Raw genomic sequence first — 26,961 nt, 5'->3', positions numbered from 1 at the left:
AGTGGTGAGGGCTACAGAGACAGGAACCTCCTAACTATGCGCGCGGTTTCTAAAATAACTGCCTTTTGTATCAGGCCCTTAATCCAACTGTTATTATTATTATTATTATTAATTTAAATTTACATCTAAAATCGTAGTGGTAGAACGTGTTAAATATAAAGATATCTCGGGGATGGTCAGCGAAAGGATTTTAGTGAGTCAAGTGTCAAATTATCCAGTTTTCCTATTGGAAAGGAATCCCTTTTGAAGACTTCCCCCACGATACTGCCAAAAGGGATTGGTCGATACCTGAAATGATATTCATCGGTTTTTTGTATCGATTAAATTGTTGCGTAACGTCCCTAAATAAAACGGACAACACTAAATCCGTCGTTCGCGCCACGTGCGATACGTTGGCAGACAATGAAGTAATCACGCGCATTGTTAAACGTTATTTTTAGGTTGATATCAACGTTTAGTTCCTAACGCGGACCAAATAAATTATATGTACAAAGTCTTAATTATAATTAAAAAATATAAAAAAACCACAAAAGTTTCAATTCAAAACAGTAAAACCCAATTTTCACTGACATTAATTATTTGGTAAGATTGCAAATCTAAGAGCCTTACTATCTAAAATCAAGTATGTAATTCACTAACCGTGGGTTCCTGGGAACAAAATCCCCGTTTAAAACATATTGTAATCATGTGTTACAGGGATGACGATACCTTCTATAGTTCTAAACAGAGATTTTGGTCTCGAAAACCAACCGTAAGCCAATTTTAGACACGGTGTTGTGGGTACGAAGTATAGATGAAGAAATCGCACTAGGAAAGACATAAATACATAGAGAAAATGCAAATTTTCGCTTTTTACATCTTAAATTGGAAATTACTCGAGCAGGGGCATGCCTTCTATATTCTCTAACATAGTAAACATTCGGATTTATTTGTTGTAAAAACAAGAAATAAGTGCGAACCAAATTATCATTAAAAAACCTAACATACGTTACAGGGCCTTAAAAAATAATTAAGATAAGGTTTGACGCACGACGTCAATCTCGAAGCGAACCAGTTCCAATAGAAATGCTTAGATAATGTTCATACTTAAATAGTCAAAGAAGTAGCAGTATTATAAAATTAAACAAAAAAAGGTTTATTCATGTTTTGTTTTGTGAAGGTAGAAAGAAAAGTTCGAAGTAAAACTATTTTGTCGTATCATGCCTTAATTGTTTTGATTTATTTTTGGTCTTACTACTAGTTTTTTTGTATGTATAATAGGAAAGAAGAAATAAAGGCATTTTTGAAAAATAATCTTTATAAATGCGAATTTTTCGATAGATGGATGGAAAGATGTTTGTTAGAAGATATCTGTAGAACGGCTCAACGAATCTCTATTAAATTTGGCATAGATGTAGAACGTAGTCTGCAGGAACACATAGGCTACTAATTAAGTTATTTTAATTCCGCGCGGACGGAGTCGCGAATAAAAGTTTTATATTAATAAGTTAAATAAAGGAATAGGAACAATAAGATAGACATAAGTACATACACAGATATTTTGCAGCCTATTAACATTTTAAAAGCAAAACCCGTCGAGCATGACCGGTTTTCCATTCGCATGCGCAATGCATTACGGCTATCGTACTAAGTAAAGAAAACGGTTTCAGCGCTTCATCGTTTATGACACAACTATTCTTTTAAAATCGATCGGATAATACAAGCGCAGGGCTTGTCATTCACTGACGTCGCTCCCGAGAACATACTACGCATGCGCGTCTGGCCGACGTCTATCCCGCACAAATATAGATGAAAATTCGTTCAAAAGTGTCTACCTACTCCACGGTGGTCTTTTCAACGTGGTCGTATAACTTTAACGCCAGAATCTACATTCGAGCTGTTATCTCATTTTGTCGCATCGCGATATAGATAACGAAAGCGCTAGTAAAATATTTTATTAATTATGCGATAACTAAATTGCCCTTGTTTTACTATAAATGAAAAGTAAATTGCGGCAACGGCATGCCGTAATGTTCGGTCAATTGTCGTCGGGTGTGTGGTGACGGATGGACGGATTTCGTGTGGAGCGTGCGTTGTGCGGTGGTTTCGTTCATTTCGTTCAACCAGTCAGAAAAGCGGACTCATACCGCGCGGTCGCGCGGCGCGTCGGTGCTCGTAGTTTTTTAGTTTGACAGTTGGCGCGTTTTTTCGTTTCGGTTTAGCTAGATATATTTTGTGAAAAGCATAGATTTTAAGTAAGTGCAATCTGTGTATTTTCTGTTAACTTCTAGTGTGCGACTAGTCATTTGTGCATTAACCACATTGGCTGTGATTTTAGTGATTGTACGCCCTGTGTACTTTCTTCGATTAGGATTGTGATTTTCGTTTTGGAAACCATCTCAGAGTACGTGTCATCAACTGCAGGGGACTAAAAAAGGTAGGAAAGATTGTTTTATTACAGTACACTCGCTAAATACGTTCTTTTCACGCTTGGATAAGTCGGACATTGAACATTGCTATTTGGGGCAGACAATTTCTCTTGCGGGTCCGATTAAAACCTGTTCCAAATATAGCGAATCGAGCTACGGCGGGTAATGTCTTTACATCCGTTGTAAAGTGTATGGCCACATTCGAAGTTATATTAAGAAGTACTTGGAGTAAGTTTGGTTGAGAATCTCGTTTTCCCTTGGCCGGGGCGAGACGAAGCAGACAGCTGTGCACACGTAACGGGTAAAAATAAATACTCGGGCATTATCGGCCGCTAGACAAACCGGCTTTGCTGTGGACAACGCGGTATTATTAGTGCATATTATACAATAATTCGCGGTAGTTTGCGTTTACAGGTTATGTGCAATTCCAAAAACGTTTATTTAAGTACCCAAAAGCCAAATTACCCTTTTTTAAAACATACAAATGATTTGCATTCCAAAGGCAACAAAGTAATCATATTTTTTTGCAAATATTACCACATACAGAAGATTATTGTTGTAATAACCTACAAAAACACAAATTCTTTGACTGTCTTCAGTATTTCTATGTAGTAGTAGCAAAAACTTTACTTCTTATAAATCATATCAAATACTACTAAATAAAGGAATATATAACTATTGAAATATGTTAAAAGATTAAAGACATCGCCTCAAGAACGCCTCAACATCATTTATAATTATTACAAATTTCATCTTGTTGGGTTTTATCTTTGATATAGTAAATTGTATGGTAAAACCATATAAAACAAATTAAAGTCATATTTCTATTATTCTATGTGTTAAAGGTAGAAAAGAAATGAAAAGTTATTTGTGTAGAAACTCCGAGATACAGATTACAAAATATGTAATGTTTAAAATATATCTATCATACTGATGAGCTTACCTAAATTTGTTATTTTATAGCCGTGATGTAGAAATATTGCATTGGTTTATGTACATTATTATTTGAAACACTATATGATGCATTTATTGGAAAGAGTTACATCTCATATGAGATCTCTTAATAATTGAGAAAGAATTAGATGTCATAAGAGATTTACTCTTGACTCTTTTATATATATATAAAAGAAAGTCGTGTTAGTTACACTATTTATAACTCAAGATCGGTCAAACTGATTTAGCTGAAAATTGATGGGGAGGTAGCTTAGAACTAGGAAACGGACATAGGATAATTTTTACCCCATTTTCTATTTTTTTATTCCGCGCGGACGGAGTCGCGAGTAAAAGCTAGTTTATCATATTTATGAGATTCGACACATAGCTTTAAGCCATACATAGAATTTGGCAGTATGTATTGTCCTACTTTATATAGCAATGAGGACACCCATAGGCCATTAATGAATAAAATAGAAAAGATTTATGGCCTCAAATGAATACTTAATTGCAGTGGTGGTTCCAGCATCCATTTTTTTGGCATCATGCCCGCCAATATTTTATAAATACTGTTATTTATTACATTAGATTTTACAGTTTATGTTTTACTCTTTAGTAATTGTATTATATAGAAAGATAACTCATCCATCACAATCTAATTGTGAATGAATTGCCATATTGTAAATTGTAACAGCAGCTTAGTCAATAAACTTAACTTAAGCTTTGTTTTTCTATTGCACTAGAAAAAAAGTCATGGTACCAAGGGAATCCAGATTTTCAAAACAGTATTTTTTTATGTTAAAAGGTGGCAAACAAGTAAACGGCCAGGTGAATTCGACGAAACCAAGCGACTGTTGCTTATAGACATATTGTAATTTCAGATGCATCACCTACTTCTAATTGAGTGAGGAGGGGACACACAGAAAATCTTTAAATTGATTTTACCATAGGAAATTAAAATATTTTCATCAAACCTCCACCAAATATAAGAAATTAAATTATTTTCATCTACCCTCCAGCATAATATTAGGTAGTTTTGATTTACCTTTTTTTTTATTACAAAGATGGTGGCAATCAAACCATTGTTAAATATGATTAGTACTTTTAGGATTTATTTCAAGAGATATATATAATAATACACTCAAACCTAGATATATAAAATTCCAAGGGACTGCAATATTTTCTATGTATATTATAATATATTCTCCCTAACAGGAGTTTCTTCCTCATGGAGGTTGTCTGTCAAGACCATACAAGGACTCTCGCTTATCCAGGTTCGACTATGTTTGACTATCCCACCTTCCGCCAAGGAATATATATTGCTAACTCCTGCTGCAATAAATATCTGTTACATGTTATTGCTGTTTTAATAGTATTTTTATGGTTTTATTATGTTAGTCAAATTCACTAATGAAATTTATGCAATGAAAACTATATAAATGAGATTATAAACTTAGTTTAGTTTGTCAGCTTCATTCTGTTGAATTAACATTGATAAATTTATATCTTAATTATTACCACCTAATTAACATGTTCCCTTTTTTCTCTGGTTTATGGGAATTAAGACTTTTATATTTTTTTAATTATCAATTAGTTGTTATATTACTTAAATAAAATGTACAATTTGAATGGCAACTTCTGGCTAATCAAATGCTTAAGTATAAAACAACATCTGCTTTAAAGTATCAAGAAATTAAATGCTGAGTTTGATAACAACAGTTAAATATAATATGGATAATGTCTGTATTATGTGGAAAGTCTACATTTGTTGTAAAAGCATTTGCTGTGAACATTCAATGACTTTTAAATTCATTTCGCAATAACTACCAGCGATTTGGCAACGCTGCACCGTTCGAAAGTCGACAGTGAAGTATACGAAGTGGGGGGAGAGAGGATTTTAGTCGCCATATTTCAGATATGGCGACTAGACGGCCGTTACCCCGACGTGACGCCGCTCCAGAAGCTATTAATTACGCTCCAGAGAAACTCGACAGCTCGATGAAGTCATATCGATCTGATTTCCAGTCAAATAAGAATAAGTGACGTCATTTTTCTTATATTAAACGTCAAGATGATCTGGACTTTGACAAAATACAGAATAATACCCAAATAATCGAGGTTTAAATTGAGCGAGTCAAATTATATTTTTGGCTATGGAACATGTCCTAATCGTTCAAACAATTGTAGCTGATGTATTTAACAGTCTTTTTAAATCTACCCTCTGAAATAACTACAGACCCTATAAGAAGAAATGTCTTTGTGACTGACAACCACAAAATTACTGTCACTATTTTTTCTATGAGTACAATTAATAATTTCCCGACCCTGATATTAACATGTTTTGTACCATCGACTTGCCTGACCAGTTCCCCTACTGACCAGTTGACTGACAGAAAAGAATGGCAGTGCCGTGGAAAGTGTTAAGAAACATGTCATATGTACATTGAATGCGATGCGACGCTTTGGGGGGGTAAAGTGTATTTAAAGCTATTGGGAATCGTCACCGGCGCGCGCGTCACTCGAACGCGAATAGAAAACTGCTGACCCTCGCGGTGACGTAGTTCGTGACGGCCGGGCGAGCGTTCACAGTGTTAAAATATGCCAACCAACATTACATTATATTAACGCGACTTTATAATATAACTGGGATGAATAGTTTGCCAAAACAGAGGCTACAAAATGTATTAATTCAAGTGTCACTGCAATCGAAAATTTAGAGATTAAGGGACGTTACACATTCGTTTATTCTACAATAAACTTTTCAAGATAATTATGCCATTGCAATAGGAACACTGTCGCGGGACCGGTCCTTTTTGAATCATTCTGTTTCGATGCAAGTTTGTCGCGTGTTCACACTTTCGAAAACATTTATAAATGTTGCGATTTTAGAATTGAGAAATTCGAGGTTTGGTTAGTGTATTTTTTTGTTATTGTTTTATAACTTTTATAAACTTTTGAAATGATCTCTAGTTAAGAGCATTGCCTCCTAAGTGGAACACGGAGCTGGCCATTGGCCAAGACAACCTGGCGCAGCCTATCCATTGATAAGATAGTCTTTCAGCTTTCGTACACTTGGTTAATAAAAAATTATTACATTTTATAACTGTTTACTTTGCAACAAGGACCATTTCAAGGCTTCAATCCGTTATCTTGGCTTATCTAATGCATACTTGCATTCATGATCACATGTTTGTTCGCATTCTAATTGAGTGATGGTTAGTGCTGCATTTAGAAGGTGACATAAGTTTTTTTTACAGTGTAAGATAGCAAACGGCCACCTGATTCGCTAAAAACCCACTGTCCATAGACATCTTCAACAAGTTGTCGATGCGCTGCCTACTTGAAATGGACATAGGGATTACACGTACAGAAGGTATTTCCCTTGCCGAGTCCAAATGGCTTTTTCATCTTATCCTTATTAGGCAAGGATGGGACATGAAAAATAATTAAAATTAGGTCTCTGGCACGCACACTCCTTAGACGAAACACTTGTATTGTTTCCACTTCACGCCTGTCTTCTGTGTGGTCGTGGTATTTCACCGATCGAGCCGGCCCATTCGTGCGACAGATGTTGTTGCTGGCTCCATCATTGTTAAAATTACCTCTGTAAAGTTCCAAAATTACCAACAAGAAGTATGTTACTGACAAAGAAGTTACGATTGTGAGAGACTGTACGACAATTACCATTTAATGATTTTTCATGACCTAGACATGTTTCGTTTTAAAGCCATTCGACCCTATCGACTTAAAGTGCATATCGGATTAGGGGATACGAGGTCTAATGTATGCCAAGGCTACTTAGGGCATTATTATACATGCTTTATAAGATATTGAATATCTAAAAATGTTTATGTAATACATTCGATTACAGGGACATCACAAATGAATAGCTCTTTTTAAAGCGTTATTAAACTCAAAAAACATATCTCTGTATATTCCAGTAATCTTACGCTATATTACAGCCACGAACATATTTACAAAATATGTTTAATCACCATTTAGGTTGTTATTGTAATGAATGAAATATGTATTTTGTTGAACTATGTATACGAACTTAACCAATTCGAGAAACACATTACCCATCAATATTTACACTAATAAACAACTATTATATCGAGTTATTTTAGTATGTATATTACGTAGATTATATCAATTTCATTCGGACATAAATTCTATTAATAACATATCTGTACAAGTAAAACAATAGATAAATAATAAATGCACCAGATGCTTACTTAGCCATCCACCATACTTAGCGTGTGTTTTCACAGCCAAAACATGTGTGAAAACAAAATTTCTACCTTTGTGTAGACAGTGTAAACCCACAGAATTTGACACGTTTCTCACATCGCTTTAGTAACACGAAAAGGATGGTTGTTGACTGTCCCCCTCTGTCGTCTTACCGACAAGTATGATATCATCAGATGACGTCACATTTTATATTGCTCTGGTATTTGTTGATGCATAATTATCTATTTAATATTCATATACAGCTCCAAGCGTTAATAGCACTGCATTGTCTGATGGTTCTATATTTTATTGGCAATGTAGGAATTAATTTGAAATGTTTCCGGAAGATATTTACGACTGTTAATCGTAAATAAACAGTATTTGGACTTCATAAGTGTGTTTGGACACATTCTGGACTCATCTATAACTTAATTTTTTGAAACCAAACTAGACCTTTTTAGTAGTGACATCTTTTGATATTTAAGTCGTAATGATAGGTAATATATATAATATTATTTTAAGGTATATTCTTTTTTTTTAATATTTGTGCTGTGAATACTGTATTCGTAGTTTCCGTCTACAGGTTATGATTGATCTCAAATTTTTACCTTTGCACAAAAATCAAAAATGTTTTTTCCTATAACAATTAATTAACATATCTAATACCCGATTTAGTGTACATGACACACTACGAAGCGAATGGAACATAATAAACCTAATTTCTAACGCACTCCCGGCAGTTGGGAAAAACGAGTCCAATATCAATACTTATGATTTCTATAATTTGTTTCGTATGAGAGGATAAAATTCTATTTCGGTTGCTTATCACGTACGATATGACTCACCCGCGGTCAGGGGTCGCCGTGGTGACATCATAACACCAAATGGCATTAATGTAATTAAAAGGTCTTACGAATCAGGTCATAGTGTCGAGAGCAACGTTGATTGACCTTTTATTTACCTATGTGTTTTTATATACAGAAAAAAGAGTACAAGATTATACATCTTCGACGCCCATGGACATCCGCATCACTTCGTAAGAACGTCGGATGTACATATGCAGATCGAAAATCACATTAAGACACGACGGGATTCAAAGGCAGGACTTGCATATTATTAGGTCCTTACATATGAAATTGGCGTTTTGTATGGGAGGAACAAAAAGTCGAATATTTTTTAATATAATATATTTAATTAATCAAAGTATGAACCATTATTTTCTATGCACTTTTGCCATCTCATAGGTAGTTCATTGATCCCTTTACTAAAAAAACCAGTCGGACGGGAATCAATAAAATCTTTGAAGGCGATTTGGACTGCCCCATCGGAGTTGAATTTTTTCCCTTGCAAGAAGTTATCCAAATTTCGAAAAAAATGGTAATCTGTTGGAGCAAGGTCCGGGGAGTACGGAGGATGTCTTAGACTTTCCAATTGAAGCTCTTCTAATTTAGTAGCCGTCTGTTGCGCAGTGTGTGGTCTAGCGTTGTCGTGAAGCAGCAGTGGCGTGGAGCGATTGACCAGCCTAGGTTGTTTAGCCGCTAGCTTTTCCATCATGGTTTGCAATTGCTGACAATAGACATCAGCCGTAATAGTCTGGCCAGATTTGAGAAAACTGTAATGAACAATACCGGCACTAGTCCACCAAACGCTTACAAGTAACTTTTTTGGGGTTAATTTTCGCTTGGGGCAGGATTTGGCTGGCTGGCCAGGATCCAACCATTGCGCTGAGCGCTTCCGATTATCGTAAAGAACCCATTTTTCATCACAGGTAATGATTCGGTTTAAAATACCTTCATTATTGTGCCGGTTTAGTAATGTAACGCAACAGTCGACGCGCGTTTGCCGGTTTGCTTCAGTCAATTCGTGAGGTACCCACCTTTCAAGCTTTTTAATCTTCCCAATTTGCTTCAAGTGAATTAAAACAGTTTTATCACTAACATCGCAGCCTGAAGCTAACTCGGACGTGGTTTGCGATGGATCCGCTTCCACAATAGCCTTCAACTCTTCATTATCAACTTGAGTCTCAGGCCGTCCACGGGGCTTGTTCTGCAGATCGAAATTTCCAGAACGAAAACGTTGGAACCAAAAACGAACTGTGTTTTCTTTTGCAACACGATCGCCATACACATCATTCACCCTTCGAGTCGTTTCCGCAGCACTAGTGCCACGGCGGAACTCGTACTCGTAAATAATGCGATATTTTAAATTTTCCATTTTGTAAAATGAGTGACGCAAACAGAAAAAAACAGAAGAAAAAAAACAAATGAATGACGGTCATCGAACCACAAATACATGAGTCTATAGCTGTACAAATTTGAATTTGGAATTCCTTACCAAAGAGGAGAAATTCGTGATTAAAGTGGCCAGTACGAAAAACGCCAATTTCATATGTAAGGACCTAATATAAGTCAAGTGCTTAACCTCTGAGCCACCAACGTTAATTTTATACTCGTAATGGCCGTCATGACTTTTCAGGCGGCCACTGCGCTGAATTTTCTGATGTTTCTTTATTTACATAGTTAAAGAGTTTGATTGAAAAAAAAATAGATTTACTAAAACTAATAAATATATTACCAGAGAAATTTCATCATCAGTGGAAAGTCTGAAGAAAAATCGGACCACCAGGGGCGGAGATTCGCGGTAACACACATAAAAAAAAAATCAGTCGAATTGATAACCTCCTTCTTTTTGAAGTCGGCTAAAAAGAAGAGCTGATGATGATGACACTAATTAAAGAAGATGTTCTAGGATTAGAAATTCTTTACCGTTCTTATTTATTTTGAGATTGTTAGATGGACAATATTAGTATATTATTTTTGTTTGAACAGTATCACATAGCGTTTGAATATTTTAGCGTATTCAAATTGTTATTCAGTTTGTTTTGCACAATTTAGTTTCTGAATGAGTTATTTCAGCTTATTGTTATCTGTTAGTATTAATAAAGTTGTTATATCCGAAAACATATTGTGGTTTTTAGGTGGTGTATTATTAATATTATGTTTGGGTTTTTTGAATTGTGTTTTGTTTAAACTGATAGATTACTTTTATCATTGTGAGTATGAATGATCATTTTAAATTTGTATTTTACTGTTTGTGACTTCAGTTATTGGTACGAATCTTGAAGACGAAGACAGATCGAATAAAATCGATTTTTACGTTGATTTATAATTTTTTTAAGACTTTTTAAACTTATAAATAATAAATACCGACTAGATTAGAGTGTGATTTGTAAGTTATGTTTATAAAGAGTTTATTATTAACATTAACTATAATAGATCAAAAGTAACGCGTTTTGTCTGCAAAGATCCTCTAAGGATTCCGTTTATTCAGCGCTAACAAATGCCACTCTAATATCGGATTTCCTTGGGGCTTAATTGAAGATGACGTAACTGACTGTAACAGTTTGTAGGGTAAACAGTTTTTGTTTTCATAGAAGACAAAATGTATTTTTCCAACTTGTCATCCCATATGATAATACTTAAAGTAAATCTTGATTTGCTGTGTGTTATGGATTAATGTGGATCTGACAGAGAAATGGACGCATAGAAAGGGGAAAATATTTTCTGTCTGTGCCCCTCATTTGTCGATTATGGTAGGCAGCGCATCAGCAGTTGCGGATGTCAGTGGGCAGCGGTCACCATTATGGCGAATTCAGGTGGCCGCTCGCTCGCTTGCCACTTTATTTTAATATTAATAAAAATTGTTATTAAAGCGCTTATATAACAGAATACCTACACGTACACTCATTTCATATTCAGTGTCACATTTATTAGGAATTTATCTTTAATACATATGTGCGTATTCATTCGCGAATTGTGTATGTGTAAATGACAACAAGAACATTACATTTATTGCGTTGTTTACATGACAATATAACTAACTTTATAAGAAATATTAGTCGGGCCACAGAGGGTTGACTAGAATTTGTATTAATACGTCGCAATTTGCTGACTTACTCATGTAGGTATAAGGTGGAAGTGTGCAAGGGTGTAACTAGTAATTTATAAAAAAAATCCCGGCTACTTTACATTTATGACATTCCAGAATAAAATATGAAATATAATACCACACTCGTCGACGTGGAGCTATTCACAGCTTGGGTGATTAAGAAATTCGTTAACTCGTTGAACTGTTGAATAATACCATCCCAAGAATTGATGTCAACGTACGAATACCTACCAGTTTAGTACCCCCATGAGTCAGAATTTATTTCTATGTCGTCTACAGTTGTTGTCATAGCCAGGTAGGTCAGCTGGATGACGACTTAATATATAATGCATCATGAGTCATCAAGTAGTGTGCTAAGGACATCCTTTAAGTTATAAATACAACGGTGTAACCGCACCTTTATGACTTCGGCTTTACCTTGTGTCAGTGTGACCTCAGTGTATGCAAGTCTGTAGTAGGTATATATTTTGTGGTAAAAATGGATAGGGTTGGGTTATTCTGTATAGGGATAAAAGGAGATTTTAGGCTTTTAAATAGGCATTTAAGGAGAAAACGTATGGCGACTCAACTAGAAATGTCAGTTATGTTAAAAGTGTATCAGATTTCTAACAATTCCCTTTTTATAATATTTATTATTACTCTGGCAAAAGATAACTTAAAAAGATAACCAAGTTTTTGTTTAAGTAATTCTACCTCGCCTCGGGAAGCCGGTTTGCGTGTGTGCGTAGGATGCGGCCGCGCAACTTAATGACTCATTCAAGATGGCCGGCATTCGCTAATTATTTAAACACGGTAAAAACAATTCTTAATTTTAAAAGCTTTAAAATACTGATTTTTTGTTAACTTATAATATAAATTCCAAATGAAAAATCGCAGGATAATTAAAGGATATAAACTTAAATCTAATAATTATTATAAACTAGCTTTTACCCGCGACTCCGTCCGCGCGGAATAAAAAAAAATAGAAAACGGGGTAAAAGTTATCCTATGTCCTTTTCCTGGTTCTAAGCTACCTGCCCACCAATTTTCAGTCAAATCGATTCAGCCGTTCTTGAGTTATAAATGGTGTAACTAACACAACTTTCTTTTATATATATAGATGAATTAACTTTGTATCAATCATTTGGTACAAACGAAAAAGTAAAATGGTACATACTGAATTGATTTGGGTGCTGCAAATTTTATAAAGTTCCGTTTGCCTCTCCTATTTCTTATCTACTTTCATTATCTTCAAAAAGCCTAGCCAAATGAAAGCCAACGGGCTTGTCGCTTTGCAAATGTTAACAGAAAGCATAGACATTTTATCCAAAAATATTTTGTTAATTATCACTATAGTTAGAGTGACATATGAGACAGCGTTATATCCTCGCTGATTACCATACACCCTAGTTAATTTGACGTCATTTCTAACAAAACATTATTAAATGACACACACTTAGTCAACGCCTCGGATACGACGTTTGTATTTGCAATTAAAATGTCGTGATAAAACCTCATTCAACGTTGGCTAAAGAAAACTTAGCTGCATGTCTATAAGTGCGAAATTTGCTTGCATTCAACATACGCTATGTATTGTCTTCCTACGTGATCTGTAATGTAATAAGAGAGGCCGTCACAGCAATACAGACTGTATTACATCATTGCTATAATATTTTTTCTAACCTTGGGTATAATTCAACTATATTTGGCTTGTCTTTTATGTTTGTGTGTGTTGGTTCACTCGACTACAAAATATTCTCGGTATAAGATCGATCAACCTTGTAACTCAATGTTGGATTACTTTTGAATTGATGACATCATTTAACATAACTTAGTTTAAACTTTGCAACTTTTGTGTCAATCAAATTGTATGGAGTGAGTTTCGTAAATGAATGAAACGTATATTTACTAAATTGGTTATTATATATTTTAGATATATAGTAAAACTATCCGAATATATATCTTAATATATATAAATCTCGTGTCAAAATGTTTGTCCTCAATGGACTCCTAAACCACTTAACCGATTATAATAAAATTCGCACACCATGTGCATTTCGATCCAACTTGAGAGATAGGATAGTTTAAATCTCAAATTATAGTCGCAATTTTAATTTATTGCTAATTATTTGTCTGTTATTATTTGACAGTCCCAATTATCTGTTAACTCCAAATGATTCTAACAGATGTTGATACCTTTCGACTGGGTTGAGTAAGTAATCAATAGATGGCGCTGCTATGGTAAATCTACGAACGTGTCATATAAGCTTATTAACTGCGCGCGGACGGAGTCGCGGGCGACAGCTAGTATATATATATTTTCAGTAGTTAATTTGATATTCAAAAGCCAATCTTATCAATGCAATGACGCAGTCAAAAACTCGAGATCGATCGTACATATTGTACCCCAGCTCGCGGAGCTCCACGGAGCGAAAACGTGCCATATTTCCCTAGTTTGTTCCAATTTTTCAATGTAATCATTTTTCACCCCCACACCTCTTAACAAGCGTGGGGTGCGACTGTTTGCTTGCAGAGCCTTTGTACGCTCAAACAATCTACAAAGAACTCTTTTCTCTTTTCAAGACTAATTTTAACATGTTTTATAGATAATCAAAGATTTACTTATTGTACGTCTATAAAAGCACTATTTTTGCCCGACCGATTTAGGAAGGTATTGTATTTCCTGCATATGTATTTGATTTTGTATGCCCATTCCATAGCCTAAACTAAAGAACTGAATCGATTTTGAGGTTTAATTTGATTCGGATAGACCTACAAAAATATCTGACCCGGTGTCATAAGTCAAAATAAATTATGACAGTTCACTAGCGCCCCCGTCAACGTCAAAAATTGTCACAATATCCTCTTTGTACTGTAACTATCATGTAGTCGTTTTTAATTTTATGTTATTTTGTATGTCTAAGTAGATTTTTTATATATTTTGACGGAACCAACCGCGACAGCAGCGCCTCTCTTACCGGTTCAGATATCCTTGTTCGACTATACAACGTGTTAACGTAGATCGGAATGCGTGTTCGTGACATATTGAACGTAGAAAAGCATTTATGTAATTATGCACGGGTCACTGAACCCATTATGCATACATTAACTCATATGTACATATATGTAATATGCATATATTTTTGTTGATAATAAAACCAGTATGAAATTACAATGATTCTGAATGAATGTTTATTTCAAACTGGTTATAATTTAACAGTATAGGCCTTACCATTAAAAAAAATTTCGTGTTTCAAATAAGTTTTTTTTTTTAAATACGTCAACATCTTTATACTGTGACTCTAGCGCATTATTTAGTGATTTTTGAAAAATCATGGTTGTTGAAACATTATTATGCGTAGGCTTGCGAAATGCAATTTTAAGCAATAAATAATGAAATTCTTGTACTGAAAGCATTTTGTTGATACATATTTATTTACAGTCTGTTACTGAGACCAAATCACCGGGTCAATCTAACATCATCAGATGATAGATGATGAAGAGGGAATTGGCAGATAGATACCTGTCCTTATCTTATTTTATATTACCTAGGTCTACCCTTATTTTTTTATAAGTTTGTATATTTACGTACAATATTAGCTAAAAAAAATCGTAATAAGTAGCCTATGTGTTCTTCCAGACTGTGTTCTAAAATTCATCAAGATCAATTGAGCCGTTCCGGAGATACCTTCAAACAAACATCCATCCATGCATCTAAACATTCGCATTTATCATATTAGTAAGATTGTTTGCAACGTAAATAAGATTTAGTCTATATAATAGGAACTAGTCCTCACCAACCAAATGTAACAAGGTCTTTAAAAGAAGAAGAAAAAAACAAGTTTACTCTCGAGCATTATCGTTAGATGTAAGGCGCAAAACAAAACAATTGAATGTGCTCGGGCAAACGAAGGCGATGCTTTTTGCGATCACGCCCCACTTGGTAAAGTTTTCTCAGCGCTCTGTTATTTCAACTGATGGAATAGTTTCATGCCAATTACCTCGGTATCTATAGATTGTTAGATAACAAAGAGAACAGAGTAAAATAAAACTTTAATAAATTTGAATTGGCTACAGAGTTCGAAAGTGTACATAAAATGTGACTAACGAGCAAGTGGTCACGGAATTCGCCAAAATATCGAAGTGACTGCTCATAGACAACCGCATTTGCAGATGCGTTGCATACCTTTAATCAAGAGTATGCTTCCCTAGTTATGCGTCCCTTCCAAATCCACTTTCCCTTATCATCCCTTCTTTGTAAAAAAGGAGTGGGAAGTTTTTATGCAAAATATGTTATTGCGGACTCTACCACTATTAATATAGGCGTACGTCTCCGAAATATCTTAATTTAAACATCATAATAGTACAATATTTTATTCCACAAATTGGTACTATTGTAGGTATATAGGTTTGTGGTATGTTATATATATACCAGTTACATATCTTTAAGTCATGTTATATTCTCAATGATAACAACATTTTGTCAATAAAGTGTATGTAGATTTTTAAAATACTATATCTCAGCTATTAGAACCAAGATGAAAGCTTGTGCTTAGATATGGTGCTCGATCATAGTGGAATGGGGTATTCGAACTTGCGACCATGTGAACTTTGACCATTAGACTATTGGCTAATTATCTCAACTCTCAAGGAAGACATTAGAAGAGATAATATTTTGTCGCATTGGAACATCTAAATGTGTCATTGCACCCGTTTCCATTCTCGAAATAGAACATCGTATGAAAATATAAAAATGTAATTTGTTTTCAAAATAAAGAAGTTGGCACAAGAACTTGGTTATAAGCGAAATTCCTTTGAACGCTTGAAAAGTTTTACCGGAAAAATGTACTTATTTGTTTGTCATTGCCAAAATACCGGCAAATTGTTCTATTCGTTATGGATGAAAGCATTTTCAATTTATTTTTCATAAATTTGACGAGTACGAATAGTTATAAAAAAAGTATCAGTAAAAAACTGATTTGTTGACCAAGAGTTTGCACTGTAAAACATTCACAGAAAATATGTTTTCTGAAACAAAGAAATACTTACAATTTATATGTTTTGACGTTTAATTTCAGTTAATATGAAATAATAATGTTGAAAGACATTTAATAAAACTATATCGTCTTTAATTTATTTGTAATATTCGTGTTATAAACGTTCTTGAAAATGAACACTTGGGTGAATGTGTACGGAACTTTTTTTATATTAAACGTAAAAATGTCACTGTCTGGAGGTCACGCAAATGACATCTAATTCTCAATCCAAACGATTCATTTGCCTTTAGTTTAACACGATGTAATTTGATAATGAGATTAGTTACTGTAGCACTCAAAGCTATTAATTGGTCACTAAAGAGTCCCTTAAGGTAGGTCCCTCAAAATGAATCAACACTAAAGAGGACTTAACATCTCTGAGCTGGGCATTACGATGAAGGAAATTGAAATTGAGGGTTGTTTTAACCCAGTTTGTTGACGAAGAAATTTAGTAATAGAAGGTTCACCGTAACCAATAAGGTGTTGAAACTGGTCTGCGAGATATAAAATATATAACAATATTATTAAATATATAACAATATTACATTTATAAGGTTGTAATTACGGAAAACATATTAAACAATAACTTTCCATAATAAAACCTTAGACGTGAAATGACATCAGCGATCTCTCATTTCCATTGAATTGGTCTATACAAAAATTAGATTTTTATATAGACTAGTGTTTGAACTATCGCAGTACCCCATAGCAACCATACTACAGCTAACGAGTCCGGAGCCAGGGTATAAACAAGAGCGGAACATCCGTGTTCATCAATCGGCTTGTCCAAACATCGACGTTAGGTACAACAGAGCCAGCGAACGGAGCTATGATGAGTTAATACATTATTAAATATACCCAAACGATCGCTGGATACTATAAATAATTTCTATTATCGATGTAACACACCATCTTAAAAGTATAACGTTGAATAACTAATTTCATAGACTGAAGGCCGTAGTAATATTTACCTTGGAAATTAAAAATCTTTAAAAATGTGTCAACGGTTAATAAAATAGGTTTCTTTTAATTAAAGTTTATAAAATCTTAAAGGTAAAAAGATTTTAGATAGGAAAAATTAATTAAATTTAAGTTTGGATCTTAATTGGCAAACCGTCAGATTATAAAACATCAATCGTTTCGTTATTAATTAAAATAAAATCTTTTGAATATAATTTGAGTTGCTGTAACGTCTTTTTATACTCAATAGACTCCGTCCAAACGGAATTAAAAAAAAAAACTTAATTAGTAGTAGTAGTAGTAGCCTATGTGTTATTCCAGACTATATCTATGCCAAATTTCATCGAGATCCGTTAAGCCGTTATGGATATTTGAGGGTATCAAAAACAAACATCCATCCATCCAAACATTCGCCTTTATAATATAGTAAGATTTGACATGCGCTTTAATTTAATAACGCTTCGTAATGCCTTACAGAAATCGTAAATTTATCTAAAATAATTTATTGAGTTGTCAGGTCACGATTGCAGTGGGAGCCATCGGCGCAGTGCACGCTTGCAGTTAATGAATGCACGAATGTGGCCGCCGACCGCACAATCAGTCGCGAATAAACCTCGGTTTTGAGTCTGTGTAAGGCTATATTTATTTTGTATCACAAATAAAACTATTTTAAATTTTAAACACATATATTTTGTTTAAATAAATAGCCCGCGATTTCGTCAGTGCAAAATTAAATTTAAAAAGTTGCTTATAACATGCATCAGCTACATACCTTCCCGTTGATCTATCAAAATCGGACCAGCCCTTTCGAAGATTAACGTGACCTTGCGTGAGACGGACAGACAACAACTTTAAAAATTGTTTTATGTTATCAGCGACGTAAATACATCATGTGCACCAAATGTGATTATTTGAGATATTACAGACAGACAATCCAATTTTAATAGGTGTGTTATTCTAAAGTTGAGGAGAGATTTACTGGTTTTTGCTCTGGACTGGATGTCTGTTCAGTCCTTTTCACTGTGTAATTTACGTCGGACCCGAACCTAAAAAGTAAGACGTTATTCGTTTTGTATCCTTTCCCAGTGTTTGTTCATTTACCGTGGGTTTCTGAGACTAAATTCTTTGTACGAAACATATAGTCATCCCTGATATTATCTTTGATATAACAGAGATAATAGTATGTTTTAAACGGGTATTTTGGTCTCAGAAACCCATGGTTAGTCGGGTTTATTTAACTTATCTTTTACTTCACATTTACTGAGGAGAGTGGCGGGAATGATCTTTAATTGTTAACTTAAATTACTTTATGTTTAAAAATATACGATCATCTTTTGGTGTTGCGGATGTCCACTCACATTGATGACCGATGTTTACCGGTTTGCCGTATAAAAAACCTCTATCAAGTAGAACGTATTGCGTTTAACGTCTTTGTAGTGAAATTTAATCGTATCCAAGTCAGACCAATACAGTTAGTTTCGGCGTGACATGCACACCAATAAGTGACACAAATGGACGTCCATTCAGTACCAGTTAACTGTTTGGGGGGCCAACTGTTCCGCTGGGGGGACTGACCTGGAGGACAATTTGTTTATCCTTTGCAATAGTTACAGTAATGTCCACTTGTTTGGACAGTGCGTGTTAAGACGACAGTTTGTTATAATGAAAAACATGTCGGAGATTGTTAGACCGATATTTATATAACTAAATGATATTATAGAAAGGAAACATACGAGCTGGTAGCTTATTGCTGGCCATGTAAATGTAGAAAGGCAAGGAATCAAATACAAAAGTATTTTGTTAACGATGAAAGATTTCGGTGATATTTTATGGAGGATAATTGTGTTTACTCGAAGTGATTTTAATGATTTTTTTCTTTTTCTTTTTCAGGTAATGAATATGCGAGTGCAATGACGAGTATTCTAATTATAAACTAAGGTAAAAATTTAACTAATAAAATAACCATAAGATTGAATTGGCCATTCAATAACTTGCTGGTTTCTTATTTTAGGTAACTTTAAAATGTTACATAAAAAACATTTGTAAATTATGCGAATATTTTTATATCATATACAATTAAATATTATGTTCCTACCCTTCAGACAAAGTGCGTTGATCTGTAACATTTGAGTCATACGCTCCACAACTGTTCAGCTGAGACCATGCTATCACAACGCCCACATCCCAACGTACTTGTATATTTAAAATATTAAGTTACAGTTTTAATACGTTTTATACATCTTACTTATATTATAAATGCGAAAGTTTAGATGGATGGTTGTTTGTTAGAAGGTATCTCCGAAACGCCTTAACGGATCTTGATGAAATTTGGCACAGATGTAGAGCATAGTCTGGATGAAGAGTCGTTTGACTAGATACTGGCGACAGCTAGTCCCGTCATAATGTATTATCATTGATCGAGTTATTTATAATGCAAATATAATTTTTTACTATCAAATCTACTAAATATTTCATGATTAAATGTAGTCTATGTGTTCTTCCAGACTTTGTTTTATTTCTCTGCTAAATAAATCCAATTCCGTTTTAAAGTTAAATATTAATATTCAAACGTTTGCATTTATAATATTACTAGATGTATGTTAAAAAACTACGTTATTAGTAGGCTATGTGTTCTTCCAGGCTCTACATCTGTGCCAAATTTCATCAAGATCTGTTTAGCCGTTCCGGAGATACCTTCAAACATCCACCCATCCATCCTTCCATCCATTCAAACATTCGCATTTATAATATTAGTAAGATAAAGCGAAAAGTTAGATGGTACCTATTGTAAATTATCAGAAATTTGTAAACATTATAATCATTTGTTGTCATGTTGGTTGAAATACAGTTCTGTTTTTTTGTGCCTTATCTCAACATGTAACCGGCGCGTCTGTGCTGAGAATTTATTGATATCGGGTTTTTTGTAGTCGAATGATAACTATCCTCATCCGTTTCCAAAATAAATTGTCATTTTGATATATGGGTAAATCCAAAGTGAGAAAAGGGTGTAACATCGTTGTTGTGCATACCTCGGTGAGGCCGTTGTCGCGCCTCCAGCTACTGCTCAGTACCCTTAAAGAGGAGAGTCGGCGCATCCCTAAAACACCAGCAATGTAAGTACGTATTGTAACGTTTTGATCGATGTTAGACCTCAGCCGCGGCCGTGGCTCTTTCAATAATATAGTGCGTTACTAGTAGCTACTAGCGACTAGGCAGGGATGGCCAACCTTAACGTATCAACGTGCCATTTTTCGAAAGAAATATTTAATGATCTCATAGACGTGCCATCAATTAATTTTGACATTTTTATTATTGTGGAAAAACCCTTGTAGCCTATTGTGCTCGTCCGCGTAGTGCACAATTTCTGAGTGACTTGCCCAAAATATTGTGTCGCGTGCCATTGGTTCATCACCCCTGGACTAATGTTAAAAGGATTTAAGACATAAATCCACATTTGGACTACGAAGTGCAGGAAGTTTTGATGGATTATTATAAATGTTTCAGATACAGAACTACCAATGAAGTAATCGCATTGTACAAGGTTGTAATCTCATGCCAGCACTTCTTCCCATGTCTTATAAGATTAATATGATTTCTATAACTAATCCAGTTAGTAAACAGTTGTTTAATGATTGTAAACTTGGCAGCAGAACCGTGAGTTGATTGTTTCAGCCGCGCGAGCATATTATTTATATGCAATTTGCTCCTTTGTGCTGCATTCGATACGGGTCATTTAGCCGTGCTGCGACCTGAACTGGGCCACGTTTTCGATAAATTATTTTGATAGTATATTTTACGGAACTATTTCGGTCTCACAGCGATTTGATACGGTTCCTGACAGTTTCTGTATGATTAATATTTAGTCCGATTTTATAATAATTTTTTACTAGAAAAATAAGCGTCACGTCATAAAATTGCATAGAAATTGCTGTGGAGATGCTCAGGAAATTGGATTCACATTCATTGGAATGACAGTTAAATTTATGTTATCATTAAGATTTAAATCTAGCTTTTCAATTTTATAATCCTAAAATATAATCGTTTCATTTTCTTTCTACAAAAATATGAATGCAATTTCATTATACATTTATTCAAATTCACGTGGTAAAGTTTACACTTATTTCAGCTTGACAATTTTCAACCGCATTGTAACACGTACAAGTCCTCCACAAGGCTGCCTTTACATTAAATTTATCTCCGACTGTACTCTCTCTTTGTTTTACGACCGAAAAGGTTATTTTATTTTGTTCACTTTATTTTCACCGTACAATTTTGTTCTAGTTTTGGTATCAAGTTAAATTATACCTTTTATGTTTACTAGGCTATTGTGAACTATAAAAGGGTTGTCTTTTGATATGTAGTTTTGTAATTTAATTAGCTGAGCCCTATGGTTTTAAAGGGTTATATTTTGATGGTAAGTAGTCTATAACCTTCCTTAATAATGGGTCTTTTGAATGCACAAAGAGTTATTCAAATCTGAGTTATAGTTCTAGAGATAAGAAGGTACAAACTCTTCAGCGTCATAATATTAAGGAGATATGTGAATATATGTTTGAAAATCGGTCATTATTACTATAGGAATTATAGTTTTTTTGTTAAAGCAAACATACGGCGTTATTATGAATCAACAAGGCGACGGAAGGGGAAGACTGCAGTCGCCAAATTGGATCGAATTAGTTACTTCCTCCTTACGAAAAGAAATATTCCGGCCTATGCCGAAACTTTTCTAATAGCTTGGCTATTAATACGACACGACTGGTGTTTCTGGCCAATAGGTTGAATTTATTATTTGTTGATATTTGATCTTTTAGATGTAGTTTTATTTTTGTTGTAAACTAAGAACATAAATAATGCTCGTTTTGTAGCTAATTATATTGTTTTAAGCGGCTAGACAACGTTTGAGGTAGACAACCTCATGATGACGAGATAAGGTTGCCTATAATAATATTATTACCAGAGAATATTTAAATAAGAAACTAAAGAAAAAGAAGAATATCAAGGAAAATAAAGATTACAAATAACGCCTTTGCTTTCTCAAATCTCAATACTTATTATATTAGGTACTTCTACTTAACGATTAACTGTGGATCTCCGAGACCAAAATCCTCGTTTAAAACATATTGTTATCTCTGTTTTAACAAAGATAATGACAGGGATGGCAATATGTTTTAATAGAGATTATGATCTGAGAAACCAACGGTTACACACCATTTAAATCCAAAAGTATTAATGTTATGAACTATAGATGTTTAGTTGCTACACTTATACACATCTTTATCTGTTCCCAGGCGCTCTAAAGTATTTATAACAAGCCGGCAGTATAAATTGTTTGTTTCCACTAAGAGCTGACTTTATACGCGGCCTCGATGATTCACTGACAGAGACATAACGCCTCCAGGAAACTACTTGCATTAAAATTACACTGAAACGATTAACGAACATTGTCGACTGCGTTCAGAGCCATCTGTCGCTCTTGTGAAACATTTTAATGGCATGTAGCATGTACGGTAGTTTGGTTTTAAATATTTCGTTAGGTTATTTACCTCGTTGTCATATATACAGCTGCTTGGATTTGAGTCCGTCTGTGCAAAATACTATTTTGTAAAAAAGGTCATTGTATACTGAGATATCTACAGAGAGAATTTAAACTATTCCCGGGAATTTTATATGCCCTGTAAGTCAAATGTTACATTTAGACCTTAGTTAAGTTTGGACACCACGATGATCAGACTTCTTTTATAAGAAATATTAACATAAACATAACAACATAACATTGTTCAGTAACTTGTATTTTATTTTTGGCTGTTTTTATCCTTTTACTTTAGCTGTGAGGTAACGCAGGCCCAACACGTTGTGTGCTATAAACTTGCCAGGCGAGTTTACTTTTATAAGAAAAAATCGTACTAGCATTGAGCGTTTTAATTTCATCTTTAATATTTACTAGCTGTCGGCCGCGACTCCGCCCGCGTAGAGTAAAAAACATAGCAGCCTATGTGTTCTTCCAGTATATGTTCTAGATCTATGCCAAATTTCAGCGAGATCCATGTAGCCGTTCTGAAGATACCTTTAAACAAACATCCATCCAAACATTCGCGTTTATATTATAAGTAAGATTGTATCGTTTATTTTGTTTATATTATTTAATATTATTAAAATATTCAGTATATCTTTTGTAGAAACAGATGTGAAATATGTAATTACACAATAGCAACGTTGTAACAATGTTATCGCAAAACTTAGACGGCAAGGACACTCGATTGTGCCAGCGGACGTCGAGATTCTTGTTAAATGCTCTGTGCGCTGAACTCGAAGATATATTTTCTATAACTGCACAGATAATACTGACAGAGAGTTCACACTTGAAGGTCGAAGAACTTGAATCTGCTTTTCTTAGAGAAGACTCAAAATTTTCCCATAATTGAGACTTGGTGTTAAAGAGAACGTTAAAATTATTGTTCCATTGCTTTTTTTAGAACTATAGGATTCTGTCGGGGTTAATAAAGTGTCCAATACTTGGGTCCTAATTTCTACAACTACAAATATGGATAAAATGATTAATGAAATCAAATACAAGCTACTTTACTACTGCTAACATCTTTTACCTCAGATTTAGACAGAAGGAAACTTATTTAGTTATAAATTCTTAACTAATCAGTTGTAGAATTTGCGAAATCTTTGTAATAGTAAACATTGTTAAATATAAAATAAATTAGTGCACTTATTTAGTAAAATAAGTTGCGATTAAATAAAACGTTAAGGGTGATTGTCCAATGTTTTCTGAGACCAAAATATTTTTAGTTAAACATGTTGTCCCTGTCATTATCTTTAACAGAACAGATATAACAATCTATCTATATATATAAAAGAAAATGGTGTTAGTTACACTATTTATAACTCAAGATCGGTCGAACTGATTTAGCTGAAAATTGATGGGGAGGCAGCTTAGAACTAGGAGACGGACATAGGAACTTTTTTATCTTGTGTGCATTTTTTTTTATTCCGCGCGGACGAAGTCGCGGGCAAAAGCTAGTATGTTTTAAAAGAAGATTTTGGTATCAGAAGCCCACGTTAGTTGCACTGAAGTATGAAACAAAATTTACTTTTTTTTTCATTATAAATATAGAAAACTTTTCAATTGCCATTATTCTTTGTTCATTCAGTATAGCCTTGGATGACCGCAAGCTAATCCAATGAGATTTTCATAAGAAAACGACTTGAATGAATATTGAAAGAGCATATTCTATCTTTTTAACCGCAAAAAAGTATTTTAATATCGCTTTTCATTTGAAATGAATGCCTCTAGTTCTATTATTAGCTTATCGCAAAATGCTTTGTAACTTTGGTTGACCGAATTAATGAGCTTCTTCAGGCCTTAGCGTGATTTTCTACACTCTATTTTATTTTCACAGTATGACAGCAGGACAATATTTTTTGTATAGGTGTTTCGGCAGTGAAAATTCATGATTTACGATATAATTGAAGCGTTTAAAATTCTGGCTACCATTTAATTACCATACACTATCCTTATGATTGTAACGACGCAACGAATAAATCACGACCGCACAGAAGAAAGGCGTGAAGTGGAAGCAATTCTACGTTTCGTCTGACGAGTGTGCGTGCCGGAGGCCTACTATTAGTCCTCTTCCTATCCTATTCTTATAAGGAAGGGAAGGAGAAGGGGACGCATAGGAAGGGGAAATAAACTTTCTGTGCGCATCCTCCCCTGTCGATTAAAGATAGGCAACGTGTCTGCAATTGCAGATGTCTATGGGCAGCGATTGCTTCGCTATTTCGGCTAATTACAGTGGCCGCTTACTCGTTTGCCACCTTATAATATTTAAAAAAAGTTGCTCCTTCGCTATCTTATTCTATTAAGAATTGAATAATCTTTTGCTAGTTCCTTTAATATAAAAATACTAAACGTTCTTTAGTAACTTTTTCCTTTTTCTTTCCTTATAAAATCTTTTAGTTCATCTTGGAATCAGCTGATCTATTATGGTAGAAATGGGTAGGATCAGGTAAATGTACATTTTGTTTAAATCAATGCAAGTCCCGATACGTCATCGAATCACGTGAAAACTCCGCGCCCACTTTATACAATATATTTACTCACTTCAATATTATAGTTACCACAGGTGGGCACAGTTAATCGAAAAGTTAACTTCGTTAATCGTTAATCCGTTAATTAAAAAATTAACTTCGTTAATCGTTAAAGCGTTAAATTCTCGAAAATTTAACGCAAGTTAAAGTTAATCGTTAACAGTTAACCATACCAAAATTATACATACTAATTTCGCACTTATTGTGGCGACACATATTAAAATAGTAATTTGACTGTACATTCTATAACACATTAGTATTAGAGACAAGTATGAATGCATTATAGTATATTTCATTACGAGTGCGGAAAGCCTGTCATTGTAAAGAGTTCCGACAAATGTCTACCCGAGCCGAGGCGCAGCCGAAGGTGAGGGTTGACAGTAGGAACCAGTTGTAATGACAGTTCCGCACGTGTACTAAACAACTATTTTAATACGGTTGCGAAAAAATTAAGCAATTTATTAGAATAATAAAAAAAAATACAGTCGAATTGATAACCTCCTTCTATTTGAAGTCGGCTAAAAACACAATAAACTCAACTAACTAAAATGTTTGAAAAATGGCGCCAACCGTAAAAGAATACAAACAAAGATTTTTTTTGTTTTCTTCGCCCATTCTGGGTAGGCAAAGGGAACCATGCCCAAACAGCCAAGGTTTCAGTAGATTATTTTTATTGATATGAAATGAAAATGAAATTTAATGAGATGAAATAAAATGAAACCTAACCTAATTCATTGAATCAAATCATTAAATCTGATATTGTAACAAATTAGGAGCTTCTTTTTAGAAATATTTGCATGAATCATAAAAACTTCAATGATTTTTTTTTTTTGTAAAAACTTCGTGGTTGGTTTTTTCTTTTTAATAGACATCATTTTTACAGTTGGGAAAGAGAAGGCACGACTAAAAAGTGTTTTAATACAGTTGCTCAAAAAGTGGCGTATTGCAGGGGCGAAGAGCGTTCGGAATGTGGGCTATTACATACTCATGCTTTTATATACTCGTAATGAAATATACTATTTCGAACCTTCTTTTGTTTTGGTCCTGTTGGTCACGTCTTTCCCGGATGCTCTGATGCATCACACTTGCACGCGAACTTCACATATATCAATTATCAACTCGTTGGTTCACCATTCGAGTCGCCGACAGTCGCCCAACATAGTTGAACTTACGAGCGTGGCGTGGCACGTTATTTAAACAAAATGACAGCACGTCTCCAAGTTTCTAATTTAACGATTAACGGACTTTTATTAACGGAAGTTGAGTTTAACGGAAGTTAACAAAAGCGTTAACACTTTTTGAAGTTAACTTAAAAGTTAATCCGTTAAGCAAAATGTTAACTTCGTTAATTAACGATTAACGGATTA

At 34.3% G+C, this 26,961-nt stretch overlaps 1 protein-coding gene across 10 annotated transcripts in view; it reads left to right on the top strand.

Annotated features, from left to right (window-relative positions):
- Positions 1 to 26,961, top strand: part of LOC106716828 (plasma membrane calcium-transporting ATPase 3) — a 137,267-nt gene that overhangs the window by 29,917 nt on the left and 80,389 nt on the right. The window contains exon 1 of one of the 10 annotated variants that reach the window (XM_045683697.1): positions 1,902 to 2,416. The exons of 7 other annotated variants lie outside the window; for them this stretch is intronic. The gene's annotated coding sequence lies outside the window, so the exon portion shown is untranslated. Of the gene's footprint in view, positions 1 to 1,901; positions 2,417 to 26,961 lie in introns of those variants that run through there. 2 more of the 10 variants (XM_045683705.1, XM_045683706.1) reach the window with 2 other exon arrangements.

This window comes from Papilio machaon, chromosome 23 (genome assembly GCF_912999745.1).
Source record: "Papilio machaon chromosome 23, ilPapMach1.1, whole genome shotgun sequence".
NCBI classification, from domain to species: Eukaryota; Metazoa; Arthropoda; class Insecta; order Lepidoptera; family Papilionidae; genus Papilio; species Papilio machaon.
This window is presented reverse-complemented; position numbering and strand designations above follow the sequence as displayed.